The sequence below is a fragment of the Xyrauchen texanus genome, chromosome 35 (genome assembly GCF_025860055.1).
Source record: "Xyrauchen texanus isolate HMW12.3.18 chromosome 35, RBS_HiC_50CHRs, whole genome shotgun sequence".
NCBI lineage: Eukaryota > Metazoa > Chordata > Actinopteri > Cypriniformes > Catostomidae > Xyrauchen > Xyrauchen texanus.
Genome location: NC_068310.1, coordinates 13,351,815 through 13,364,919, shown reverse-complemented (window position 1 = coordinate 13,364,919; position 13,105 = coordinate 13,351,815). Strand labels below are relative to the sequence as shown.

At 42.5% G+C, this 13,105-nt stretch overlaps 1 protein-coding gene and 1 pseudogene across 1 annotated transcript in view; one reads left to right on the top strand and one right to left on the bottom strand.

The window, feature by feature from the left end:
• The window catches only part of LOC127628969 (plexin-B1-like), a 121,269-nt gene extending 117,211 nt beyond the window's left edge, over positions 1 to 4,058 (bottom strand). Inside the window, exon 1 of the mRNA XM_052105969.1 lies at positions 3,800 to 4,058. The gene's annotated coding sequence lies outside the window, so the exon portion shown is untranslated. The remainder of the gene's footprint in view (positions 1 to 3,799) is intronic.
• A 4,245-nt stretch (positions 4,059 to 8,303) lies between these two features.
• On the top strand, positions 8,304 to 11,224 carry LOC127628540 (uncharacterized; annotated as a pseudogene).
• Positions 11,225 to 13,105: the final 1,881 nt, after the last annotated feature.

The window sequence follows — 13,105 nt, the reverse complement described above, 5'->3', positions numbered from 1 at the left end:
TGCGCGCCCGCTCTGAATGATGATGCAAGGCGCCGAATAGCGAGCGCGCGCTCTGATGAGAGGCGCGCCGTCATCTGCACTGAGACTAGCACTATTCCCAGAAAAGAGATATTCTGGCTGGGGGATAGCACGCTCTTTGCAAAATTGATTCTCAGACCCAGACATTCTAGATGACTGATAATCCAAGATCTGTGCGTCGTTAACTGGCTCTCTGATTGTGCTAGGATTAGCCAATCGTCGAGGTAATTCAGTATTCGCACTCCCGCTGTCTCAGGGGAAAGTGCTGCGTCCATACATTTCGTGAATGTACGGGGGCCAATGATAGGCGAATGGTAGTACTGTGTACTGGTATGACTGTCCCTCGAGCTGAATCTCAGAAATGGCCTGTGATGAGGCGCTATCGAATGTGAAAGTAAGCGTCTTTCAAATCCACTGATAGAAACCAATCCCCGGGGCGAACTTGCGCGAGGATATGTTTGGTCATTAACATTCTGAACGAGCGAATCATTAAAGCTTTGTTCAGATGTCTGAGATCTAGGATGGGGCAGAGGCCACCGTCCTTTTTCAGGACGAAAAAGTAGCCGCTGTAAAAACCCGCCTCGCTCATAGAGGGAGGAACAGTTTCTATAGCGCTCTTCTCTATCAGTTTGAGCACCTCGGTGCGTAGAACATGTGAAACATCTTTCCTCACTTTCGTCTCGACCACCGCTGAAAAGCGGGGTGGTCTGCGAGCGAATTGAAGCGAGTAACCGTGTCTTATTATGTTCAAAACCCATTTCGGCATGTCAGGGATATTTAGATATGGGCTGAATGCTGGCTGGGGGCGTGTCGCAGTGACGTATGGACCCTGCCGGCGAATTGCCTTGTGCTAAAACTGAGCTTACAGCTCTGAGGCGCGGGAGCGCACTGAGCAGCTTTGTTGAGTGCCGAGTGCAGGGGTGCGTGTGAGATTACAGGCACGCACGCTATCTCCGTAATGCTCGCAGCATGAGCTGGAGAAATGTTTGAAACTGTATAGACAGTGTTTACGGGTGGGGGTGCATACATTGTGATAGGCACGCGCGCCACTTTCATAAAGCTTCCCGTTCTTAGCGGGGAGTTTCTTGGCTCGCGCGCCGCATCTGTGATGCTCGCGGCATGGGCCAGAGAACTGTTTGAAACTGTATGGGCAGCTTATGGGTGGGGGTGCATAAACCGTAGTAGGCACGTACGCCATTTTCATAAAGCCTCCTGCTCATGGGCGGGGGTTTTTGGGCATGCATACAGTGTTTGTGTGTAGGGGTGCATGCATGACAGCAGGCACGCGCGTTACCTTTATAGTATTTCCCGCTTTTACTGGGGAAGTGTTTATAACTGTGGGAACAGTGCTTGTGTGTAGTGGTGCATACATGACAATAGGCACACAATCTACATTTATGGGGCGTCCAGCTTGAGCTGGGGAAGTATTCGGCACTGTTTGGACAGTATTGATATGTAGGAATGCGCACTTTAGTGTGGACACGTGACCCCTTAGTGACACAGGCAGAAAATGACTCTTTTTGTGATTTCTGCGTGTTGACATTAAAACGGCGTTTGATTGCAGGTGAGCGAGTTCTGTGACTGGCCCATTGACTGCTGTACAGACATTTCCAGCCGCTTGTAAGAGGACAGGGTAATGTTTTACATGTTTTGGAGAGAGTGGCCCGGCTTTTGCGAGACACACACTCTCTCTCTTTCTTCCTATGGCTAGGAAGGCTTACGAGGCTCCGGGTTCAGCACGATCTTGGGCCGAGGTCCCCGTCGCTCAGGCGGCTGCTTTCGGTTAGCGGAACGCGAGCGGCGTCGAGCATCCGTTTCAGGTCTGGGCTGGGAGACGGGAGGCGCCGCCCTGGCTCGCTGCTGCAGCTGAGGCGGTCTCTGGCGGCTCTGTGACGAGCTGGAGCGCTTAGGCAGGAAGTGATGTATAGCCTGCGCATTCTTCTGGGCTTCAGTGAAGCGTTCAGCAAACTCTTTTACCGCCGGTCCGAACAGGCCGCTTGGGGCGATAGGCGCGTCGAGGAATGGCGCCTTATCCGCGTCCTTCATTTCTGTTAGTGTCAGCCACAGATGGCGCTCAAGGACAGTCAGGTTAGCCATGGCCCGGCTGATGGATTGGGCGGTGGCCTTTGTGGCTCGCAGGGCTACATCAGTGGCGGCAAAGCAAGCGCGCAGCTCGGTGAGGCCCAGGGAGTCACATTCGGGGCATCCGCCTCGAGTGAGAGCAGCTTCTGCATGGTCAGGTCCCAGGCAGCGAGCGCAGATAATGTGACGGTCCCCGTCAGGAAGAGGGCCTCTGCACGAGGCTCAGGTCGAAGGCATTTTAAACAACGCCTCGAATTTGCTCTTTACTAAGGACAAAAAAGCGTCGCAGAGGCGAACACTTGAAAAGTTATTGCTTAGTAAAGGATATAAGGTGATGCGCGCCGGATGGCGTAGCAGAAGGCTTTGAAGGCGGCTGAAGGCGCCGGCGTCCTCGTAGCAGTCCTGCTGTAGGCTTGTCGACGGCGGGCGAAAAGACTCCAATAATCCAGAGGATCCAGCGAAGAGAAGGTCTTTGCTGAAGGAGATTAAATCTAAAGAACTCTCATGACGGGGCGCCTAATATATAGCCTTAGCCACGCCAATCTTGGCGGGCTCTGAGCGCGCAGGCGTGAAGCGCGCTCATTGGTTGCGCGTTCAGAGTCGCCCCGTCATTGGTTCGAGCAAGTTGCCGCAGCACAGCCAATGACCGAGCTGCCTCGCTCATTGCTGTCTGCTGTGCAGCTGCAATGCGTTTTACATAAAGACTTCAATATTTCTCGAGAAACGGAGTTTTCCCATAGCGTAAGCTACTTACGCAATAGGAGAGACCTCTCGAGAGGGAACTGAATCGTAAAGCTTTCTCGATGGTGGATAAGGAAAAAGCCACAAAGGATGCGTCAAGTTTATGTATAACATGGTTAGTTTCATCAATTTGTCCTGAACTATGTTTGTTCTTCAGTTTAGGTCGCTGGCTGAGTTTAAGTAAAGATTTAAAAAAATTGTTTACATGGGTTAGAAAAGAGCCATGGACAGCCAAATAAAAGTCAATCATCATATCTCCACTAAATCCGTTCACAGAATATCTATCATGTGCTGGATATGAAAGTGTGGGAGTGTTTCAACTTCCTCATGACATTTTTTCCCCCTCTAAAGTGTAGGGTGTATGGCACTAGCTCCATATGGACAACTAGTCCAGTTGTGCACACAGGGATCCGGCAGATGCTAGAATGATCTTGCAGGTTGGTATCAGAGTATTTCTGTGAAGCGCTGTTCATGAGAGCATGTTCGCTGGAATCAGGTTATCTTATCAAAAACACAGTTTCTTAGTAACACACTTGGAAATCATCAGTATGCTGTAATCTGATATAAACTAGTAAAAACATTAACAACAAACAGGACAATACAGGGTACTAAACAAACATCTTGATTTGTTGGGACATAATTCGTTATTAATACATAATTAACTATATAAAATGTGTGCATATTATATATGAACAACCAGAAATATATTTTTGGATTTCAAAAGTGTTGGCAACTTTTGAGTCTTGCACATTGCGAATTAATTTACGCCCATTTCATTCATTGGTTCACCTCACTAAAAACAGCTACCAAACAAAATTCAAGTGTATTACTGATAATTTTGAGTGATAATAAACTGTCAACCTCAAATGGGTAAACAAACAAAGGAGCACTTCTAGCACGCGTCAACAAAGAAATATAAACTACGAGGCATGATGTTAAAGTGCTCTTGTCTTCTTACCTTCATTTAAACCATTGAAAACCTCTTTTGAGCAAAAACGCGCTGTTCCGTCTCTGGCAAACTCGCAGTATTCCCGATAAATCCACACTAGTCCAGGAGACTTTCAATCTACAAACTTCACCGCGAAAGCTTCTCACCGTGTACGCACGTGTGTTTGTCCCTCACTCTCAGTCTGATCATCCAGTGAATAGTTTCCTCAAATCAAATGACTGAAATGCGCCTCTGTGTATTTTTAGGCTCGCAAACTCCTGGAAGCCCGTCGTTCATTCCCAGCTCTGTCTCTATTTGGAGAGGAATAACGGGAGATGGTAGACTTAGCGTTATTGTCCGCTAGTGCGACCCGGCGGCCGCTGATGGAAAAAGGGCTGGGCTTCAAACACAAGAGACTGAATGTGACCTAACAAAAAAAACAACAAAGTTGATTTATTTCATACTTTATGGAATTTAAATTTAAATGTATTTATTTATTCATAAATACATAATTCTAAGTAAATAAATTGTTATCTTGCAAACTCTATTAAAAATTAACCAATTTAAATAAATGAATGAACACACACATACACACACACACACACACACATATATATAGCTATATGTATATATGGATATGGTCTCCTATTAATAAATATCTAAATAAATGTAACAAAAATAAATATTGGTGTAGTGGGCTAAAGCACATAACTGTTAATCAGAAGGTCGCTGGTTCGATCCCCACGGCCACCACCATTGTGTCCTTGAGCAAGACACTTAACTCCAGTTTGCTCCGGGGGGATTGCCCCTGTATTAAAATGCACTGTAAGTCGCTTTGGATAAAATTGTCTGCCAAATGCGTAAATGTAAATAAATACATATTTGTTACATTTATTTTGATACTTATTAATACAAGACTATATATATATATATATATATATATATATATATATATATATATATATATATGGAAGAATAAATGTCTATTATTTCAGTTTAGGGCTTCTGAATTTAACATTCACCCAGGTACTACATTGAGTATACATAAAGTTTAAGCATAGCCAATGTATTAAGAGCATATCATTTAAAAGGGAAGCCTCATTCAACATTACAGAGAGGGGCAAAGGTAATGTTTGGCCTAAAAAGGCACACAAACAAGTGTCGAACTTTGGGAGGTAATGAAAAAAAAAACCTAAACTAAACTAAAATGGCTGGACATATGGACGTTTAAATCAATTACCTTCCTAGAGAGATTTTGTAACAACATCTCCACTTAAGTTATCTTCAATTTCAAATATCAGAGAGAGCTGTAAAAGGCCATGTTGAGTTTATGCGTTCATGATCACACAGATGGAGTCTGTGTTGAGTAGGTGTTTGTTTGAGTGGGTGTGTCTGCTGTGGGATTAGTTCACAGTGTGCCATAGAAAGAAAGCACAAACACATTAATGAAAACACAGCCAATCCCTCCACACCTCTTTTCCAGCATCAGACATGCAACCAATCCCTCCTCCTCACCTCACCGAATGCATCATAAAAATACAACCAATCTCTTGTCACCTCTGTGTATGCCTCATGGGCAGTCCCCTCCAAACCTTCATAGTAAAACTAATTTCCACAAACACATTATGTTTTTTTTACTATATACACCTAAGTTTTGTTGCTTTGAAAATCACTTTGTAGTGGCTTCTATTTTGAATGTAGTGCTGCAGCTACATATATTTTAATAAGGCATTTTTAGCACATTTGACGATGTGACAATGACAAATTTCATTTCATATGAACATTAAACTAATATGCATTTTACAAACCTCCTAAAGATGACATATACTTAATATGCTATGACATCATAACCTTAAAGTTGAGACACACTCTTCATAGAGCATATAACATCACAGACATTAAATGCTCCAGACAACCAGGAGAGGGCACCTTTACCCAAATATTAAATGTATCTCAAGAGGCTTTGGACAGTATGCCCATGTAATTCATGGGCCAGCTACACCTTTGCCAACATTAACTACTTTTATATTTACATACACAAATTTTATGATGCTCATAATTATATTGTTGATGAAATTATGAGCATTTTGCAAGTGTTTGCATCTGTGTGAAATTCATCTTCCTTTTGACATCTGACCTTTGACCTTCCATGAGAGAGTCTATTTATTCCTCTACAATCCAGTGCTTTCTTACACACTGAAGCCAGAAGAAGAGGAATCTGCAAACACTACCATTATTTGATGTAACACCTGTATGTGGAAAACACATGTAACTGAATCACCTCCTAATTTACCTTTCACCAAGACTCGCCTTATCAATGTTAGTGACCAATCCTACCTTGGTAATTGATGCAAGTCTATGGATATCCTGTCTATTTGGATAGTTCAGTCTCTTAGGAACTTGGTATTGTGCATAGATTAACCAAAACTATTGTTAAATGTTGTTGGCATGACTTAAGGTATTCAGAGAGAATATGCTTTTTCTCCCTTTACCAAAAATGTAAATCAATCTTGAGAAATGGATGATATATTAAACTATGAATTAAACAACATTTCCAAATGAACACATGTAACATCAGTAAACAACATTTGCTATAGGGCAAAATAATTCTATACTAAATGTAAATTGTTAATGTACTGTGTCACTTCATAATAGTGGTGAATTAACGAATGAGTTTATAGTACTTTTGTGAATATGTTGCGGAAATGTTTGAAACATTTATCTTCAGTTACTCTTTTGTTATCAAATGTGATCATAATGACTATCAAATGAGATTTATCTCTTTTACAGTTGACTGTCCTAAATTTTTGCCTCAATTTTGATGTAAATCTTTGCATTTCTTTGTCAAATTTCATGTTTTGGATGTAGCCTTCCATGGCATGCTGTAAAACCTTCCCTAAAGCCTTTTGATACAATTACTACATGCACAGATACTACAAATGTTATGTAATAATTTCTGAAGTAATTCACTTGATCCAATCTCTTCTCTCTATATGTTTAACAAGAGCCACTAGTAGGAAAGATGGTCAGACATGGCAATAATCAAGAGTGCAGTGCTTAGTGAAGGATACATTTTTTAGCCATTACATGCAATTCATATTAAAATATCCCAGAGCTTCATGGACCTCGGGCAAACAACAATGTGTCACATCATACATTTCTAAGCAGGCCTATATTGGAATCATCAGGATCATTTAAGGAATCAACATGGCAAACTTTGTCCTGTGATCACACTGGATGTCATATGCATTAGCAGCTATGCTGTTATATCCTGCAAACATTGTCAATTATGTTATGACACCCAAAGCTTTACATATGACCAAAGGTTACATTATGATTTTGGAGGTGGGGGAACTCTAAAATTGGGTTATGTCAAGAATATTGATAATTATGGACAGCTATACTTAAAAATTAAAGTTTCTTGAACTTAATGATCATTTATATTTTTGAGTTTGATGAACTTGCTTTACTAAGTTCATGGAACTTAAGATCCAACTTGAATTGTTAAATTGGTAAAACTAATTTGCCTGAAGTTGAGTAAACTCAAAAAATGCTTAGTAGGTGGTTGCCTTACTTTTTAAAATGTACTCAACTTCTTACAGTGTAATAAAGCTTTAATAAAATACATGGGTGTCTAAATACGTATTTATTAATAGGCCTGTTTGGAATGTAATTCATAGAAGTTTTTACTTTCAGCTGAATCGATTTGACTGGATTCTGTTTTAATGATTTGTCTATCATTATTTATGTATGTCATTATTCAACTTAATTGTGAAAATACATAATTACAATTGTAAATTTGGCCTAGTATATTAAGAATGAAAATTTGGTTTAGTAGATTATGAATGAAAATTTGGTTTCGTAAATTAAGAATGATATCACATGTATTTTAAATATTTATATATATATTTTTGTATTTGTTCTATAAAAATCAGATGACAGCAGGGACAAGTTACTTTTTTCCTGCTGGGAATCATATAAAAAAACGGCTACATTTATATCTAATGTTTCATTTTAAAAGTAAAGGTACATTGTTCTTAACTGGGTAAATAAACGCCTTCTGCACAACTACCTTTTCCTTAAATTGTTATTCTTGGAAAGATACCCCCAGGGGTGCCCGAGAGGGGGGGAGGATGAGCACCCCACATGGACTGATTTTATGACAAAGATCATGAGCAATGGATTATCGACGACGAGCGTGACCTGTTTATGCGGCAAGATCTGTAAGAACCTGAGAAGTCTGAGGATCCACCAGACCAAGATGGGCTGCACAAGGAGGAAGCAAGTTGAGCAGTGCTCAGAGGCAGTGTGTACCAGTGTCCCTGGTGAAACAGAGGAAGAGGAGGACCCGGAGCCACCCCACAGTGTCCAGAACCTCCAAGCTTTGCATGCTTCACCTAGCAGACCATTGGAACATCGCCGGGTTGCATGGCCTGCCGCACACAAGGGGACTGAATGGTGGCAGTTTGACGAGGATGTTGATGCTACCCTTGAAGCATCATCAAGTGGGTAAGTGGATCAGTGACTCCAGTTGATGTGCCCTTTGATCATCAGCATCGGTGCTGAAAGATTTGGCATTAAACAACCAAAAGTCAGCAGCACAGCTAGGCCAAACCGGCGCGAGATTAAGATCACCCAGCTCAGGAAAGAACTACGGTCTCTAAAGCAGCAGTACAGGAAGCCAAGAGAAGAGGACAGACCAGCCCTCACAGAGCTCCGGAACATCATACGACAGAAGCTTATCTCCCTCCGACGCGCAGAGTGGCATAGGAAAAGCGGCCGGGAGAGGGCTTGCAAGTGGACTACCTTCATAGCAAATCCCTTTGGATTCACTAAACAGCTGCTTGGGCAGAAGCAGAGCGGGACCCTCACATGCCCAGAAGAGGAAATCAACTGACACCTCATTGACACCTACAGTGACCGTAGGAGAGAGGAAGACCTGCCCCCCTTTGGAGAGCTAATTATACCACCAGACCCATCCATCCAGTTTAACAACAAAGATCCCACCCTGGCAGAAGTCCGGGATATAGTCAGATCGGCACGGACAAGTGCAGCTCCAGGGCAGAGTGGAGTGCCATACAAAGTATACAAGCTTTGCCCGAGACTCCTGCAGAGGCTATGGAGACTCATCAGGGTAGTATGGCGGAGGGGGAAGGTAGCCAAGCAGTGGGGGCATGCAGAAGGTGTTTGGATACCAAAGGAGGAGAAGGCGAGTGACATCAAGCAGTTCCACACATCTCGCTGCTAAGTGTGGAAGGCAAAGTCTTTTTCATGATCCTTGCAAATTGGCTTACTGAGTACCTCCTGAGGAATTCCTATTTAGACACCGCAGTGCAGAAGCGAGGCATTCCAGGCGTGCCAGGCTGTATAGAGCATACAGGAGTGGTCACCCAGTTGATCCGTGAAGCAAAGGAAAACCGAGGCGACCTGTCAGTCCTCTGGCTTGACCTTGCGAATGCTTACGGATCCATTCCGCATAAGCTGGTGACAAAAACCTTGGCAGCATACCATGTCCCAGAGAAGAGCCAAGAACTCATTCAGGACTACTACGGCAGCTTCAGTTTGAGATTCACCTCTGGGACAATAACATCGGCATGGCATCACCTAGAGAAAGACATCATTACTGGTTGCACCATTTCAGTGGTGTTGTTCGCCCTGGCAATGAATATGATCGTCAAGTCAGCAGAAGTGGAATACAGGGGCCCCTTGTCCAGATCTGGTATTCGCCAACCTCCGATACGAGCGTTCATGGATGATCTGACGGTCACATCAACTTCAGTGACAGGATGCCGCTGGCTCATTCGCAGGCTGGAGTTCATCACGTGGGCAAGGATGGCCTTCAAGCCAGCCAAATCCAGGTCCTTGGTCCTGAGGAAGGGGATGGTGGTCAATAAGTATCGCTTCCACCTGGAGGGAGTCCTAGTTCCATCAGTGACCGAGAAGCCCGTGAAGAGCCTGGGGAAGATCTTCGACGGAACCCTGAGAGACACCGCGGCGGTCCAGTCAACACAGAGGGAACCGAAATCATGGCTGTCAGCAGTGGACAAGTCCGGACTCCCATGGAAGTTCAAAGCATGGATCTATCAACACGGAATCCTGTCAAGACTCCTTTGGCCACTGCTGATATACGAAGTCCCGATAGCCACCGTGGAGAGCTTTGAGCAAAACATCAGCCAGTTCCTTCGCTGGTGGCTAGGCCTGCCGAAGAGCCTTAGCAGTATTGCTCTACATGGGCACAACAACAAGCTGCAGCTTCCCTTCACCGGCCTGACAGAGGAGTTTAAAGTCACCAGAGCCAGGGAGGTCCTACTTTACAGGGACTCATCTGACTGCAGAATCTCCTCTGCAGGCATCACAGTGAGAACTGGAAGGAAGTGGCGGGATCAGGAGGCAGTTGAGCAGGCAGAAGCAAGGCTGAGACATGGTGTCTTGGTAGGTTCTGTGGTAGTCGGACGAGCAGGGCTTGGTAGTCATACAAGACCGTGCTATGACATAGCGCAGGGGAGTGAGAGATGGTGGCTGGTCCAGGAGGAGATTCGTGCTGAGGTAGAGGAGGAGCGCCACAGTAGGACAGTGGCCATGTGTCAGCAGGGAGCTTGGATGACCTGGGACCTTGCATCTACCAGAAAGATCACCTGGACAGAAATTTGGAAGTCAGAACCAGCGAGACTCAAATTTCTGATTCAGTCGGTAAACAATTTCCTCCCAAGCCCATCCAATCTGCATACTTGGGGCATTGTGGAAACTCCAGCATGCCCACTGTGCCTGGCAAGAGGTTCTCTGGAGCACATCCTGAGCTGCTGCCCGAAAGCCCTGGGAGAGGGGAGGTACACATGGCCCCATGACCAGGTGTTGAAGGCAGTAGCGGATACCATTTGCACAGGAATACGACAGAGCAAATAGAAGCTCCCAGCAAGGCACAACATCGCCTTCGCAGGGGAGAAAACGCAGGCAGAGTGGAAGACCTCAACAGGGCTGCTAGCCACGGCTCGTGACTGGCAGCTGAAAGTGGACCTTGGGAGACAGCTGAAGTTCCCAGAGCACATTGAGAAAACAAGACTCAGGCCAGACGTTGTCTTAACATCTGATACCTCAAAGCAAGTAGTGATCTTGGAACTTACAGTCCCCTGAGAAGACCGCATAGAGGAAGCCCATGAGCGGAAGAGGGCCAAATACCTTGAGCTGCTAGAGGCCTGTATAGGGAATGGATGGTAGGCCCGCCGTGAGCCTATCGAGGTGGGCTGCAGGGGATTTCCAGGGCAGTCTCTGCACCGGGCACTCAGGCTCCTTGGCATCAGAGGGTTGCAGGAAAGAAAAGCCACCAGGAACATCATTGAAGCTGTGGAAAAAGCTTCAAGGTGGTTGTGGATCCATGGTGTAGCATGCCGCTTGGACACAAGCTGGGGATTGATCATCCCCGGTTGGGTCACCCAGGTGAGGGTGTCTGATGATTAGACCCGAAACACCCAACGACCCTGGGTTCATCACTGATGATGTGTCCAAGCCGCATCATCTACATACAGATTGTGTTTCTCTAAACTAATAATATAATTGGTAATGAAAACATTTGCATTAAATGATGAGTTCAAATTTCTTCACTGCCTCACAAAGCATTTCACTATAGTGAATCCCACTGTATATTTGCTAGAAATTTTTTTCTAAACTTCTTTTTGGAATCAAAGGTGCCGGAATGCCATTCCCTACTGTACCGGCCCAATTTAAATCCTGCATATGACTGGATTAGTAATAGGGGACAATGTAGCTAGTTGACACACAGGGAAGTTGTCATAGGGGATTCAGTAAAGTGTTGAATCAAAAGTCCAATTACACAAAGCTTCTTTTCTCTAGCAATTCTTTTGGATGTTGGTGTCAAACACCTAGTTCAAACTGTCTGAAGTTAGGAATTTTTTTTGTGACTTCAATCCTCCAAACTAAAATTAATATATCATCATGGTTTTGTTATAGCTCTTGAGTAATCAAGTGAACACAATAAAACCACACAAGCATATATTCAGCATACTTAATGAAAATGAAGCTTTGTAATCAATTTATTAATTTCAATTTGTGTTCGCTAAAACAATGGTTTGATGTTTTTAATTATTTTACATTCAAAGGTTCCCATTGTGACAACTTACCCCATATAGTGGCCTGCAATTAGGACAATTTACTGTAAAAACGAATAAGTAAAATACTCTAAAACAAAAGTAAAAAAAAAAGAAAAGTTAAAAGTGTAAAACTAGTCCCTGTCTCCCCTATGTTAAAAAAAAGAATAAATGTACATACATGAAAGTGCATTAAGACTTAATGGTTTTACTTTATTTTATTATTTAGAATATCAACAAATATTCTAATAAATAATCTTGATAAAATCTATTATTGTAGTTTCTACAAAAAATACCACAGTTTCAGTTATTTTTACTACTGTAAATCCACATTAAATTTAAATTGAATCTCCCTCAAACCGCCTTCAAAGTCTTTCAATCATTGCATGTTTACTTTTTATGACAGTATTCAATAAAATTAACAGGAAGCTCAACTTCCTGTATTCTCAACAGACATTGTTGTTATTTAGGAATAAATAAAGTAGGTTTGCACTGTTTGATGCAAAAGAGAAATCAGTATTGTTATCATAAAATTATTTTGTATGTTTTATTCAATGAACATCAACTTTATACAACTTATATATTAAACAAATTAAGAATTCAAAAAGAACAAGAAAAATACAAAATCCAGGGGGAATTAAAACACACGACAAAATACAAAATAAAATATATTTTATAAACAGTAGTGAATAGTTCAAATTAATACAATTAATTTGCTTCCAACTCAAAAATATTAGTGTTAATAGTTTTTTTTTTTATTATTATTATTTATTCAGAGAGTCTCTAATTTTGAGTATATTTAAATAAGGTTAATTTGTTAACATTAGCATTAGCTATCACAAACTAACAATGAACAACATTTTAGAATTATTCTTGGTTTATGTTAATTGATAAAAACAATTGTTCATTATTAGTTGGTGTTGGTTCATATTGCATTAACTAATGTTAACATAAACTTTTAATTTTAAAAATGTATTAGGAAATGTTGAAAATAACATTGACCGAGATTAACAAATGCTTTAAACGTTTAATTGTTATTCATGATAACAAAGAAATAATAGTAATAACTGCAACCTTATTGTAAAGTTCTACCAATGTTGTTTATGTACTGACTTTTCACTCAATAAGACCATAAATTGGGAATGTTATTTTTCACTGATTGTAGCAGAAGCTCTGAAGGAACGTCACCTGAATCACGTGACTGCAAGGTGCGTTGAGGTGGGCGTGTACTCGC